The 16,232-nt window shown below is 36.2% G+C and overlaps 1 pseudogene; it reads right to left on the bottom strand.

The window, feature by feature from the left end:
* Positions 1-14,065: 14,065 nt before the first annotated feature.
* LOC141714973 (uncharacterized) lies at positions 14,066-15,969 on the bottom strand (annotated as a pseudogene).
* Positions 15,970-16,232: the final 263 nt, after the last annotated feature.

Here is a 16,232-nt window from a genome sequence, read left to right as displayed (position 1 = left end):
TTCTTCATGTCTTTGGCTGCAAATGCTATATTCTGAGAAATCAAACTGATCAAAATAGGAAGTTTGATGCTAAAGCAGATGAAGCAATTTTTGTTGGATATGCTATTGGTAAAGCATATAGAGTCTACAATCTAAGAACCAATATTGTTGTGGAATCAATACATGTTGTGTTTGATGATAAAAAGATTGAAGGACTGCAAGATGGAGACTACTATGAGAGCCTCAAATTCGACAATGTGGACATGGTTAGTGATGATAGTGATGATGAAAGTGATCAAGAGACAGTATAAAAGGATAATGCAAAAAAATCCACTACCAATGAAGCCCAAAACTCAACATCTGTCGAGTTGCATAATGCTTCATCCGCCGGGTGGCAATCTGCTTTATCCGTCGGGAGACAACCAGCTTCATCCGTCGGTACTCTAAATTCATCATCCGTCGGGTTATCAAGAGAAGTTGGAAATCAGAATAGATCACCTGTAGAAAGTTCCCCTTTCTCAAATCAAAGATCTAAAAACTCAGGGGGAGTTTCTAACAATCAAAACTCAATCACACATCAAGATAACAATGAGGCCTCTTCATCTAGAGCTAATCTACCTCAACAAAGGAAATGGACAAAAGATCACCCATTTGAGCTCATAATTGGTGATGTTTCTTCTAGAGTTCAAACCAGGAGAACAATTCAAGAAAAATGTCTATACAACAGCTTTCTTTCCAAGGAAGAACCAAAGAAGGTAGAAGAAGCTTTGTTGGATCTTGATTGGATTTTAGCTATAGCAGGAGGAGCTAAACCAATTTGAAAGGAATAATGTGTGGAAGCCGGTGCCAAAGCCTAAAGGAAAGATTCCAATAGACACTAAATGGGTATTCAGAAACAAGATGGATGAGAATAGCATAGTAGTCAGGAACAAATCCAGATTGGTTGCTAAGGGATATTGTCAACAAGAATGAATAGATTTTGATGAAACATTTGCTCCTATGCAGCCCATGCCAATTTCAAGGTCTATCAAATGGATGTCAAGAGTGCCTTTCTGAATGGAGATTTGGAGGAGGAATTCTATGTCAGTCAACCTCCTGGTTTTGAAGATCCAAATTTTCCAGAACATGTCTATTATCTTTTGAAAGCACTTCATGGATTGAAGCAAGCACCTAGAGCCATGTATGACACCTTATCAAAGTTCCTTTTGGAAAATCATTTCACAAGAGGTACTGTAGATAAAACTTTATTCTTTAGAAATGTAAATGGCTCTAGTATACTTGTTCAAATTTATGTAGATGACATTATTTTTGGCTCTACAGATGAGAAACTTTGCAAAATGTTTGCCAAATTGATGCAAAGTAAGTATGAAATGAGTATGATGGGAGAACTAACTTACTTTCTTGGTTTGCAAGTTAAGCAAGTTAGTGATGGAATATTCATTAGTCAAACTAAATATATTTTTGATCTTTTAAAGAAGTTTGATCTAATGGATTGCACATCTGCAAAAACTCCCATGGCCACTGCAACTAAACTTGAATTAAACACTACTGAAAAGTCTGTGGATATTTCAAGTTATAGGGGCATGGTTGGCTCACTTCTGTACTTAACAGCTAGTAGGCCAGATATAATGTTTGCTACATGTCTATGTGCTAGATTTCAGGCTGATCCTAGAGAATCTCACTTAGTAGCTATTAAGAGAATTTTCAGATATCTCAAGGGAAACACCAAAACTTGGCATTTGGTACCCTAGAGATTCTGGTTTTGATCTAACTGGTTATTCAGATGCAGATTATGCAGGTTGTAGAATTGATAGAAAAATTACAATATGAACCTGTCAATTTCTAGGAAACAAGCTTGTGTCCTGGTTCAGTAAAAATCAAAATTCAGTTTCTACTTCTACAGCTAAAGCTGAATACATTGCTGCTGGCAGTTGCTGTGCACATATTTTATGGATGAAATATTAATTACTAGATTATGGTCTGCAAGTTGAAAGGATTCCTATTTTCTGTGATAACACAAGTGCAATTGCCATCACTGAAAATCTAGTACAACATTCAAGGACAAAGCACAATAGACATCAAGTACCACTTCATAAGGGAACATGTAATGAATGGTACTGTGGAACTACATTTTGTTCCAAGTGAGAAGCAGCTTGCAGACATTTTTACCAAACCACTAGATGAATCCACCTTTTCAAGGTTGGTAGGTGAATTAGGTATGCTCAATTATTCTTAAATCTTTATGAGATAATTTGCAAGTTGTAATGCAGCCAGAAATTTAATTGATTTTTCAGTCTTGGATGAAATTTTTGCTAAGTCAAAATTTACATCTCGACGGATGATCTTTATCCATCGAGTTTGATCATCCGTCGGTATACAATTTGCTAATTAAAATCAATTATTTTTCTGGAATATTTTATGACTCGACGGATAACAGTTTATCCTCATCCGTCGAATTGTCTTAATCTTAGCCGTTAATTCCCTGAACATTATCCATCGAGTATACTTACAGTTTGTAAGCATAACACGACGGATAATGGGTGGAATTTTTACAGTTTATTTTTAAACGGCTATTTTAGGCAATTTTCATTGGTTACTTTATTTTACTTTATTATTTTTAACAGTTATTTTTGAGATAGTATAAAAGCTTATTTCATTTCCATTGCTTTTCTTTTATCATTCTCAAATCAACTCCTCCAATTTCTTTCTCTTTCAAAGAACTTACTCTCTCTCTTCAAGCTCTTATTCTCTAACAATGGCGCCCGTTGTCAAGATTATGTCTCAAACTAGGTTTATTTATGAGAAGAACAATTTCACTGCACTAGTAATCAAGGGGATTCAGCAATCTGGTGACTATCACAAGATGATGGACTTTGTGAAGAATTGCAAACTTAGCTATGCCATGCTGGAATCACCCACAATCTTTTGTGAAGTTGTTGAAGAGATGTGGACCACTGCTATATACAACTCAACAGATAAGACAATCACACTCACCATTAAAGGTAAGGAATTCTGTATCAATAGTGATGTTATAAAAGCATGTTTCAAGATTCCTGATAACACTGTGACCTCACCACACAATGACACTGACATAATCAATATGCTTAATTTCATGAATTATGCTCTTTCTACTTCTAAGTTAAGTGACATTAGGAGACTGGGCCTTAGAAAAGAATGGAGTTTTATGTGTGATGTAGTGACAAAGGTCTTTTCAGGTAAAATCAGTAATTTTGATTCAGTCAATATCTCCATGCTTAACATGCTCTACATGCTAGTTACAGATAGGTTCTATAATTTTAGTGACCTTGTTTTATTTGAGATGGGATTCAAACTAGGAGAGTTAAATAAGAGAGGTAAGAATGTGTATTATGCTAGATTCTTTTTTATGTTAGCTAACCACCTCTCTGAGGGAATTGTGCTTGAGAACCCTAACAATAAATTAGATTGTTGGGTTCAAGAGAGAAGGATCATTGCAGATTTGAACAAGGCCAATCATCACAAGGAGGTGCCACTTTTCTATTTCCCTGTAATGGAAGCACCTCAGGTAAGTGAAGTAAGTTCATCTATCCCTACTATTCCAACCTCACAAGTTTCTTTGAGTTCCAGTGTAGCTATGGCAAATGTGTCAATGACCCAGCAGTTGCCTACCCAAGCTACCAAACCAGAAAAAATTTCTAAATCCAAATCAAAGAAAACCCCCTCTGGTATCTCTCAAAAGATGCCAGTTGCAAAATCCACCAAAACCAAAGAGAGGAGTGTGCAGGTGGGTAAGGCATGTGAGGGAAGGGGTGAACATAAAAGAAACCCTAAGGATAAGGATGGAGAGTTGAGTGGTTCCCAGCCTAGCCACACTGCAGTTTCCCAACAAACTGCAGTACTTAAAAATGATAAAAGCTCATTTCTAGCTACATCCTCCCAAAAGGATGTAGCTATTGAACAAAGCTCTCAACCAAGAGCACATGTCAAGAGGGTTAGGAACACAAGCTCACCCCAAACTTATGCCAGAAAGAAGAAATCTAAAACCCTTGGGGATGCACAGGGTACACATACTGTGCAAACTGGTGCTAAAGACACAATCACCACCTTCATAAATTAAATTTGACGTGGATCCAATAAATGTGGAGTCACAGCCAAAATCTCTAGTAATAGAAGTACCTCAAACACCAAACTCACCCACAAACTCTCTGGATGTGGATATGATAAACACATCAATTCCTGATTCCCCTTCTTTAACTTTGTTGGGGAAGCCAAAATCTAGTGCAAGTGAGCATCATCTTTTAGATGATTTGTTGGCTCACTTGCCAATTCTTTCAGGAACTGTTAAAACATCTGTGCCCAAAATATCATCAATCAGCACAAAGTCCACAATAGTTTCTATTCCAAGTTCATTCATTTCTACTCTCTCGATGGATATTGCTTATCCATCGAGTAGTGACTGTATCCCGACGGATAAGCTTAACAGCAGTTATCCGTCGGTTAGCAAAATCACTAACCCGATGGATATTCCTTATCCGTCAAGTGTCTCTGCACCACCTCAAACTTCATTTATTTCAAGTGCAGAAGAATTAGTGGTTGTACAGTCACTATTAGGATTGAGAGAGAATAGTGTTTTGAGTGAGAGTCTGGGTTACTCCCAGGAAAAAGGAGAGGAAATGAGTGAAACTATGCAGTCCATTTCTTCAGGACTGGAAAAAGAGAGTGAGAGGAGTCCCACCTTAGATGGTGAAGGTGAGGGTGTGAGGGTGGGGAGCCAGGGTGAGACCCTGATGCAACACAAGAGAGAAAACGAGAGAAATGCAGGTACTGGAGCTATAAGGATGGATGTCATTGCTAGTGAGTCAATGAATGTCCAGGATGCAAACAGGGAGGGACTATCTCAGCAACCTCAAACTGTTATAGATTCCACCTCCCTTGATGCTGAGGCATTTAATCACCATATTCCAGCTTATCAACTTCTAGCTGAACAGGGCAATGACAATGCAGAAAGGATGCTCAATCTGGTGCATACCACACAGTCTATGCTAAGAGCTAAGGATGCCATCACAGCTTTGCCCTCTACAGCTAGTGATGTGGATTATGAGACTGGTGGTTCAGCTGATTTCTTTGGTGATGGAAGTGGGGATAGTGAAGATGAAGCAATGGACATAGGGGGAGAAGTAGATTCCAGTTCAAGATCAGGTATGCCATCATGGGCATTTTCAAAGCACTGTGATGAGCACTACTTCAAGGCAACCGTGATCTAACTAATCAATCAGACAAATACTGCTCTTCAAACCACTACAAATGCCAGCACCAAGAAGCTTCTTCAGGCATATCTAGCCTCTCTGCAACTTCAACAAATTTAAGGCTTCCAACATGCTAGGGATGTAAACACCATCAAGGGTGATATTGAGGAGATGAAGAAGGCCATTTCAGACAAGATGGATTCTAAGCTTCAAGAAGCTACAATGCTTGACATCAAGAGGCAATTAAGGAAAAATTCTGATCTTGCAACCAAGATAGATGCCTTGGATACAAGAATGTCAGCCATGGAAGCATCTTTAACAGCTATTCATCTTCATCAAGCCCAACAGACAGATTTACTTCAAAAACTGGTGGTTGCTCAAACCTCCTCCTCTACTCAACTTGAAGATAACAAAAAGGGGGAGAAAGGACCAAGTGAGGGGGAGAGGCTTCAAATTAAAATTAGTAAAGTAAGTGTGCCTTCAATTAATATCTCAAAGCCACCAGATACAGACAGTATAGATCTGATAAATGCAGCAGCAGCCAACATTAGAGTAGCTGAAATGAAGCAGTTGAAACCAATCAACTGGGAGAAGATTGATGAGGATATTCAAAGGAAATTTGGGCTAGTAAAGGAGCTAGAAAAGTCAGTCATCCATCACACTCAAATCAAGCATATTTCTGTGAATGAGATGAGCATGAACTATCTGGAAAGGGGACAGTCATCCTGCATCAAATCTCCAAAGGCTGAAATAATTCTGAAACCAAGGGTGAACTATCCAAAATCATCATTGAAGAACCCTTTGGATACTGTGTATGAGACACCTAAGCCTGATGAGAAGAAACTTCTGTCAAGGTCAATTGCCTTCTACAAGGATCCAGCTGATTCAGCTTGAAAAAGAAGAATTGCTAAATCTGTGTGGTGGCTGGACATCCTCAATTTACTCAAGCAAAGAGAGAAGAAAAAGCAAGATTGAAGCAAGAAAAGAAGCAAGCTATTCTAGATGCCAAAAAGGCTAAGCAAAAAAAGAGCAAACTGCTATCTTGGACAAGCTACAAGTTGTGAAACTAACACAACAGATTCCTTCTCAGCCGTATAGAATCAATGAATCTCAAGATCCACAAAAGCAAGTTCAACAAGAACAGAAGAAATCTCCAAGAATCAAGGAATTGGCTAAAAGAACCAAAAGGAAACTGGACATTGTTGATAAGGAATTGGAGAATCAGTTTCCCAAGGAATCCACTCAAATAACAACTCAAGCATCAAAACCCTCTTTGGTATTAGAAGATATCAAGGTGGTGGATCCTTACAGGAACATTCATGGTGAACCTATTGTGCCTAAGGATGAACCAATAGAATGGGAAAGCATACTGATTCTGGCTTCAATTTGCAAATCCTTAACAAGCCAAAGAGAACAAAGTTGAGAGCAGTCAAGAAAGTGAAGTTGTCACCTCTCAAATCCAAATCTTTAGTCAAAGCTCAGTCTAAGTTAATAAGGGAGATTACATGTACTTGTGTGACATCAAGGAGTTCTCTGATCTAAATCTCTATCTAGATGAACTAGAAGAAGTAAGAGGGATTGATACATACAGAAACCTACCTGAAAGGCTAGTTTTCAAGTACAAGGGAGGAAAGGAGATTCAATGGCCACTTCACAGGATCCTTCAAGAAATCCAAGATGTACTGATTAAGGTTTATCATCTTTCAAGAAGAACTTTGGGTTCAATGTTACTGCAAGAAGATTGGTTCTAAAGAAGATTGAAGAACTAAGGAGTGTTAGAGCTAAAGATGCACTCCCAAAGACTCTAATTATCCCTTACACAGGAAGAAGAGTGCATCTAAGGACCTACTGGCTGATGGAGTTCATAGATGACAAAGGAGTGAGAAGATTTTTCAGATTAGAAGACCAACTAAGCATCTCTAGCAATGAGACTCTCTTGGAAATGCAAGAAAAGCTAAATCTCTCAGAATCTGATGAACTGGAATTCCACAGGCAGCTCCAAAATCAGATTGAAGAAAACAACATAAAGCTTGGAAAGAGATCCAGACCTTCAAGGAACTAGATAAATCTGCTTAGGCTAGAGGAGCATCTTGAAAATGACTGTGAGCAAAACTTTGTACATTTAGTTGATTGAAGCACTTTACAGTTTTATCTATCTACTTTCAAATTTGTATTTTTAGGGTGTTTTGTATCATCAAGTATCTCTTAATTTATGGCTACAATTCCAGTAGACATAAATTGGGGGAGATTGTTGTGAACTTGATGATTTCATCAACAAAACACCTTGGTAGATTTTACTTAGTGAACATGTAGCACTCGACGGAGAAGGATTATAGTCCCGACGGATGACTCAATATAGTCCCGATGGATGATGATTTATTATCCATCGAGTGAGTTGCTTATGTAACAATAAGTCTGTAGCACATTTCTGCATACTCATTGTTTAGAATCTGTAGTAGTACTTAAGTCATGTTGACTTTAACTAGATATGCAGAATATGTTGATTAATTGTACATAGATAATGTCTTGTAATTCTGCATAAATAAAATAAAGTCTAGTGCCTGATTGCTACCCGACGGATAAACAACAATGAATTCGACGGATGATCAATAATTCGACGGATGATCATTAACTCGACGGATGATCATGAACCCGACGGATAAAGAATTCAAATATCTGTTGACAGTGACAACACAATCACATGCGTCGAGTATATGCAAATGGAATGTGGTAGCCTATTCAACTGGGTTTTCGAGAACAAAGAAGCTTTGCCATTTCCATGCTATTATGAAGATATTCAAAGATGCTGGAATAGAGTAATGAAGTAGCATTGTAATAGACTCGATAGTTTTTGTTTTATTATCTTGTCTTATTGCTTTGTAATCTTGGTGATATATAAACCAAGAAGCAGCAAATAGAACAACTAACTAAGAAACTAAGCAATCAAGAGAAAAACATTTGTAAGCTGAATTCTCAGTATTTCTCTGTATTCTTAGTTGTTCATTTGTAAGCAGCTGTGAGCTTTTTGCACACAGAGTTCTCTCGATATATATTATATATCTCTGGTGGAATCATTCAAATCCACCAGAAAGTTTTTAAAGACTCTTTTTTTTAATTACTTGTGTTTTGATTCATTTCAAGTGATTATTCCGCATTCTGCTAATCAATTCACACTGATATATATAATTGAGTTAGAACAATTTTTATTCAAGAAAAAGTTTTAAGAATTCCATTCAACCCCCGTTCTGTAATTCTTGTTATATTGTTAAGGGACTAATAGATATAGAATTGCATATCATATTCCAAGGACATTTATTAATCTAACATTTATATCGCAGTAAATTAAGAATTAATAAATTATAAAGGGAATAATCGATAGAACATAAACATTAATAATCCTAATGTCTTAAACTAAAACATCATAGTGTTGTCTCTAGGGCACAAGCACTAACAATCTCCCACTTGAGCCAATCACCCATATATCTAATACTCATGGAACTAGTTTGACCATCGTGCTTCTGCTGCGACAAAGCCTTAGTCAGTGGGTCTGCAACACTATCATTACTATGCACTTTACATTTATATCTCCTTGATCATTAATCTCATTAATAAGGGGATATCGCTTAAGGACATGCCTAAACAGTCTCCTTAGCTATTTCGAAAACATCAATATATTCGGCTTCCATAGAATCATCATTGTTCTTGTTGTGAACTATTCAAGCTAACATCAATTATATTTAGACAAAACACAAATCAGGCATAGACACATAATTATCCCTGTCTATCCATAAATTAGGTTAATAAACTAGTATCCATGTAACCCTTTACAACTAGTCCCATATCTTCTCTTTATACAAAAAATAAATCTTTAGTCCTCTTTAAGTACTTAAGAATATTCATGACAACTATCCAGTGACCCTCACCTGGATTAGACTAGTATCTGTTCGTCATGCTCAAAGCATACGAAATATCAGGACAAGTACATATCACTGCATACATTATAGATCCAATTGACGAAGCATATGGAGCTTTTCTAAGATGGCCCTTGTCATCTAATGATTTAGGGCAGTTATCCTATGAGATCACTATGCCAAGAGACATCGCGACATATCCACTTTTTGCCTCCTGCATCCTAAAATGATTCAATATTTTATCAATGTATGTACTCTGACTAGGTCGATTAATCTCTTCAATTTATCTCTATAGATCTTGATCCCTAATATATAGGTAGCATCACCTAAGTCTTTCATCGAGAAACTATTTATCAACCAAGTCTTAACAGCCTGTAGATAAGGTATGACATTTCTTATTTATTATATGTCATCTATATATAATACTAGGAATGTCACATGGCACCAACTAACCTTCTTGTAAACACATGGTTCATCTTCATTTTGAGTAAAACCAAACTCTTTGACCGTTTCATCAAAATGAATATTCATTCTCCTTGAGGCTTGCTTCAATCTATAAATAGATAGAAGCAACTTACAAACTATCTTAGCAAACTTTGGATTGACAAAACCCACAGGTTGTATCATATATACATCATGTTCAAGGCTCCCATATAAGAAAGCAGTTTTGACATCAATTTGCCAAATCTCATAGTCAAAGTAAGCAACCATTGCTAACAAAATCTTGATGGACTTGACCATAGTAACCAGTGAAAAACTCTCATCATAGTCTATACCATGAATTTGTTTGATTTTTCCACTAGTTGCGTCTTATAGGTCTGTACTTTACCATCCATGCCAGTTTTCTTCTTGAAAATCCACTTGCACCCTATAGGTTTTACCCCTTCGAGTGGATCAACTAAAGTCAGTACTTTATTTTGATACATGGATTCCATCTCGGATTTCATGGCCTATAGCCATCTCTCGGAGTCTGAACTGTTTATAGCATCTTGGTAGGTGAGAGGTTTATCATTATTCGTAAGCATCACTTCACCATCTTGAGTCAAAATAAATCCATAATTTCTCCCGGACTCATGGTGAATCCTACTAGATCTACGAATAATCCGTGTTTCCTAAACAGGAAGTACTTTCAATATTTTGATATACATCCTGATCTTATTCCAACTCTGGTATAATGTTATCATGTTGTTCTTGATCTTCATCGAGATGTATTATCCTCCCACTGATTTTCTTAGAAAGTAGTTCTCCCACAAAAAATACAGCGGCCCGAGCAACAAACACTTTTTTCTCAAAAGGATTATAAAACTATAACCTAGTCTCACTTAGATATCCCACAAAATAGCATCTATCTAGTTATGGTCCAAGATTGTCAGAGGCTAAATGTTTTACAAACGTTTCACATCCCTAAATTTTCATAAATGACATGCTATGACATTTTTCACTCTATATCTCATACAGAGTATTTTGAACCGCTTTAGTCGGAACTTGGTTAAGTGTATATGCAGTCGTTTCTAGAGCATAACCCTAGAAACTGAATGGAAGATCCACTTGACTCATCATTGATCGCACTATGTCCAACAAGGCACGATTTCTCCTCTTAAAATATCTATTCCATTGAGGTGTTCTAGAAGGAGTAAGCTATGATACACTATCACACTCCTTCAAGAAACTCTTGAATTTAAGGTTTAAGTATTCTCCTCCACGATCTGATCGTAAAACTTTTATACTTTTCCCTTGTTTTCTTTTCTACTTCGGCCTTATATTCTTTCAACATTTCAAAAGAATCGGATTTGTTCTTCATAAGAACCACATATCCATATCTACTGAAATCATCAGTAAATGTTATGAAGTAGTATAAGCCCCCACTTGCCATCATACGTATTCGACCATATACATCATTATATATAAGTCATAATCGTTCGGTGGCCCTTTCACCTGATCAGGTAAAAGAAGCTTTAGTCATTTTGCCAATGAGACAAAGTTCGCATCTTCCGTATGATTCAAAATCAAACTTATCAAAGTATTCATCTATATGTAACTCATAATGCGTTTCTTATTAATATGGCTTAACGACAATGCTAGAGGTATTGTTTGATTTGAGTCAACTTAGAACATATAAATTGTTAACTAATTGTGCAACATTATAAGTCTTATCATTGACATAGAATAAACAACTATTGTTTATTTAATTAAGATGAAAACCTTTCTTATCCTGACAAGAAATTGACTTAATGTATCCGCTAAAGGCAGGAACGTAATAACAATTTATCAAGTTCTCAATCTCGCCTTATGAGCAAAATTAGGTATCGAGTTCCTTCAACTAGAGCAACAACTTTTGCTCCAATTCTAACCCTATACCTGAAGCTTGACCATTGCTAGTCTTCTTCTTTAGATCTTCCAAATAAGCTTGATAATTTAACTTCCATTCATCTAGTTATTTCCACAGAAATGACAATCATCTCCTTGAGCAACACCATTATTTGGCTTCAAAAGCCCTTTGGGATTGGACTTTGGTTTGGCACTGAATAAGATCAAATCTTCACCTTGCCTGTCCACTTTCCTTTCCCATCTGCATTACATGTGTACATCATCAATATGGACGTAATTCATGCCTTTACCGTGTTATTTTCAACAGTGCTAAACATGCTTAACAACTCAGTGAGTGTTCTGTCTATCTCATTCCTTTTGTTCTTAACAAACTGAGAATAGAAGTTGTTCAAAGTTCGTTTGATCAAATCAAACTGAGTCTCTAGACCATTCTTGAAACCCAAAATATCAAAGTACATATTCATATCACCTTTAGAACATGTGGTCAAACCGGATATGATTCTCCCATTAATGCAAAAGTATGGTTCCTTATTATTGTCAAATCTTCCTGACGAGCCTATCCTCCAAACATCTTTTGAAGGTGCTCAATCATATCATAAGCATCATTATGCTCTTGTTTCTTCTAAAGCTCAGCACTAATAATTACAAGCTTGAGACATGAAACATCAGTTGCATAATTAATTTGCTTCTGGTAAGCATTTTGTTCTGCACATGTTTCATTCTCAGCTAGAAGAAATATGGGAGGGGTTTGAGTGACATCCTTGAACCTGAGAATAATCCTCAAGTCCCATGTCAATCGAGGAAATTATTTCATGTCAGCTTGTCCTTCTCAAGGACTATTACATAGAGAAGTTATTTCTGTTATTTGTCATTTGATTTCTACAATATTAAAGTGCATAAAATGACTTAGTCTACAGATGATCATTAAATTATGTTCAAGTGATTATTCATATATATATTCATAATATATATCTCCCACTATTTTTATCAAATCAATAGCCCTAACTATTAATTCGGAAAAAATATCTTCTATATCCTTTCTAGTGAGCCAATATCCATATTTCACCACGCGTTAGGTCAGCTTTGGCTTTTCTCCTAAAATATGATTATTTAGGTAGACAACATTTGTCAATTATATCAAATATATAACTCTTGGATAGCTTGGTGGAACAACATTTGTTCATATTTATCTAATAAATATCGCCAAACTCTATGCCTCTAAGTTCACAATCCTATTGTGATAACTTAGTTAAGTCAAACCCAATAGTCAAAAAGTATAAATATACTTCAACACATCTCCCACGATAGATAGGAGTACTTTGCTTTGGCGAACCCACTCCTGGTCGATCTAAGGGTTAACGCATTGGACTCATTGGAAGCCATCTGATCAACTTAATATTAACTTTAGGGTTTTATTAATTTTAAAATGACCATGATCTCATCATAAAGAAATTCCCAATTTTTCCTTGAATAAAATACTTCAAATCAATATTCGGCAATGGTTTGATTTCCAGGTAGTGAGGGAGTCACAACGGTCTCGCTTAAAACCCACAACCTTACAAGTTCAATGAAATCGATTTTGACAAAATTGCCCCATGTCAGAAACAAAGAAAATTTGTATTTTATTCCGTATTTCATAAACACGAGAATCTCATAATAATTTGTTCATTTTAAAATCATAAATTGTTACAGATTTTATCTTGTTTAGCAAGCATGGCATGAGTGTCGTATCTAATACATACATCCTTAATCTAATTAAGCATGCATCTTTATAAACTACTCTATACATATATTCATCATATGTGCATATTTATGTAAAGTACAATAAATAAACATGGTTGGTTATGGCTTCATCCTATGTCATTTTTATCAAGCTAATGACAAAGATCTAGGTCAATCTAAGGTGGAAAATAAATACAGGCTAACTATTACATGTCTTCTTTCTTGTATTGCTTCCTTGGATGGCCTCCGTGTGGGATTACCCTTGATCTTCAAATCTTCATGTCTTCATATACATTACAAGCAGTGTTCCAAAAATCGCTAATCGGACATAATCGGTAAAGGTACCTTGTAGGGATTAATCGGTAAATCGGGGATTAATCGGAAGGATTAATCAGACCACTAATCGGAAGTACTTTAATATTTTTTTTAAAATATATAAATATAAATATGGTATACGTATACACAACTTATGCTAGTAATTTAATACAACATCAAATGGTTATATTACCAAGTCCCCAGGTTTACAAAAAGTGATCTATTAACTTGATCACTAACATTTACATAATTACATCCGAATTTATATATCAGAATTCAGAACTAGCATATCAGTCAGGCACTTGCCTTCCTCAAAAATCAACAGCCTATACTTACACATTGTGTGACTTAAGTTTTTTTGCCCTATACTATATATTTAGAGCATTAACAAAAATGGTTATTTATAAGATCTGCTTAGGCTTCAAAATATCACCAACAGTTCAAATCTGTGTCACGGAACATAAAATCATCATCAATTTCTAGTTCTTCTTCTGAATCAAAATCATCTTCTTCAAGTTCTCTAATTGTCTCTTCGAATGTGTTTGTTGAACCTTCGGACTCATCTTCATCGCCACACTCCATAATTTACTCTTGAGCCATACGAGAATCATTTGTTAACAACGCATCACACTTGTTCTGCAATTTTTTATTCCTATTGATAAGTTTGGAATTAAATTGAACATAAACAAGGTTGCTCAATCTCTCTGAATCCAACCTGTTCCTCTTCTTTGTATGAATCTGACAATGGAAGATTAAAATTAGATAACTTGGAAAACTTAAATAAAAAAGTATCAACCTAATTCAAAACATATTAAAAAAATAACCCCTTCAAAGGCACTCCGGTTTATTTCGCAGCCGGAAGAACTTGTGGTTAAAGCAAGTATCTTCATTGCCATCCTTTGCAAATTTGGTGTCTCGGAACCATAATTAGACCACCACGCAACTGTTATATATTAAATAAAAATTCATTAAATTAAATAAATGTAAGCATGCGACCAGGATACATAATATCTTAACTACAAAGTTGTTACCAGGGTTGAAATTGTCATCATTGTTTAGCCTGCCTGAAACAGGTATATTAGCTTTATACCTGTGCAACTCAATGTTGGACACCAAATGTTGAATGTCATAATCATCCGGGAAGAATGCCTCAATACAAGTTAATAAAGCTGCCATACAGTTAGGGTCTTTTTTCGCTTCATCATCTCTGTAATAATAATAAGGATTCAAGAGATAGGCAGTCAAATGTAATGGGTCGTCGAGTCGATCCTTGATCCTCGAATCAATGATATACATTATAGGCTCGTATGTTTCTTTCACATCTTTGCATATCTTAATGACTTCCTTTTTGGCATCTTTAAGTTCACCATAGATAAAACCCATTGATGGCCTCAAATCTCCATCCAGAAGTCTCAACAACTTAACCAACGGCTTAAAAAGTTCTACACAACATGAAAGATTCGACCAGAAAGTTTGACTAACAATTATATTATAGGCTGATATCCCCTTTGGTTGAGTAGACCACTTACAACCACTCCATTCACTGGACAGGAACATATATTTCAAGTTTTCCTGTTTTTCAAGCGTGCTCTGCATTGTAAGAAACGAACTTGCAAATCTCGTGACACCTGGTCTTACAACATCTCTTTGCTTGGTGAACTTTCTCATCAATGCAAGGGTTTTATGATGTGCGTAAATGTATACAGTCAAAGACTTTGCCGCGTCAATCACCAACTTAAACCTCAGAGTCTTACCTGCAGAAACAAGTAGAACAATCATCAACAAAAATGAATAACAAGGTAAAACAAAGAAAATATTTAACTGAGTAATATACCAATTGCTTCCAGAACGAGATTAAGTGTATGGGCTGCACATGAAGTCCAAAATATATTTGGTCTCTTTAGCTTCAACAGTTTTGCCGCGGCAAAATTATTAGTTGCATTATCAGTCACTACTTGTATTACATTTTTACTCCCAACTGTATCAATCCACTTGTCCACATAGTCAAATATGTACTTTCATGTATGTGCCTCTAAAGAACATTCAATAGAAGATAGAAAGCTGGTTCCAATCTTGCAGTTGACACATAAATTCATTATGCTTCTCCTCTTTCGGTCTGACCAAGCGTCTGTCATAATCGAGCATCCCCCAATCTTCCATTCATCTTCTTGTTCCTTCATTAATGTTTTAGTATTTTCAATGGCCTGCTTTAACAAAGGTTCCCTTAACTGGTACTGAGTTGCAGGTACATAACCTGGACCAAATTGTTCAACAGCCTCAACAAATCTTCGAAAGCTGTCATTGTTGATTGCGTTAAATGGAATTCCAGATTCATATACCCAAGAAGCCAAATAAGTGTGCACTTCATTGGTCCTGCTCTTGAACAATGCTTCACTAATATTTTGTTGTCTCTTTTTTTCCGACGAATATATCGATCTTGCAAATTGATCAATGGGACCAAGTGAGTGTGGTTGTTTCGCTAACACCATCGATCACTATACAATCATCGGCTTCTTTGTTATTTTCAGTTATGTTAACTTCTGCCCGGGTTTCTTCACGAGCCTTCCTTTTATTTTCTTTCAGAAGTTTTATCTCATCCAGTGCTCGTTTACACTTTACTTGGTCTAGCGGAGTAGATTTATCACAAGACACCACATTGCCTTTAATTCGAGCTATATGTTTTAGGCGAAAAACACCTCCGGTTAATACTCTGTTACACAATTTGCATTTCATCTTTTGTGAATTTTTTGGA

Source organism: Apium graveolens, chromosome 3 (genome assembly GCF_009905375.1).
Source record: "Apium graveolens cultivar Ventura chromosome 3, ASM990537v1, whole genome shotgun sequence".
Classification (NCBI taxonomy): Eukaryota; Viridiplantae; Streptophyta; class Magnoliopsida; order Apiales; family Apiaceae; genus Apium; species Apium graveolens.
The sequence above is the reverse complement of the archived record's forward strand: the minus strand, read 5'-3'. Positions and strand labels throughout refer to the sequence as shown.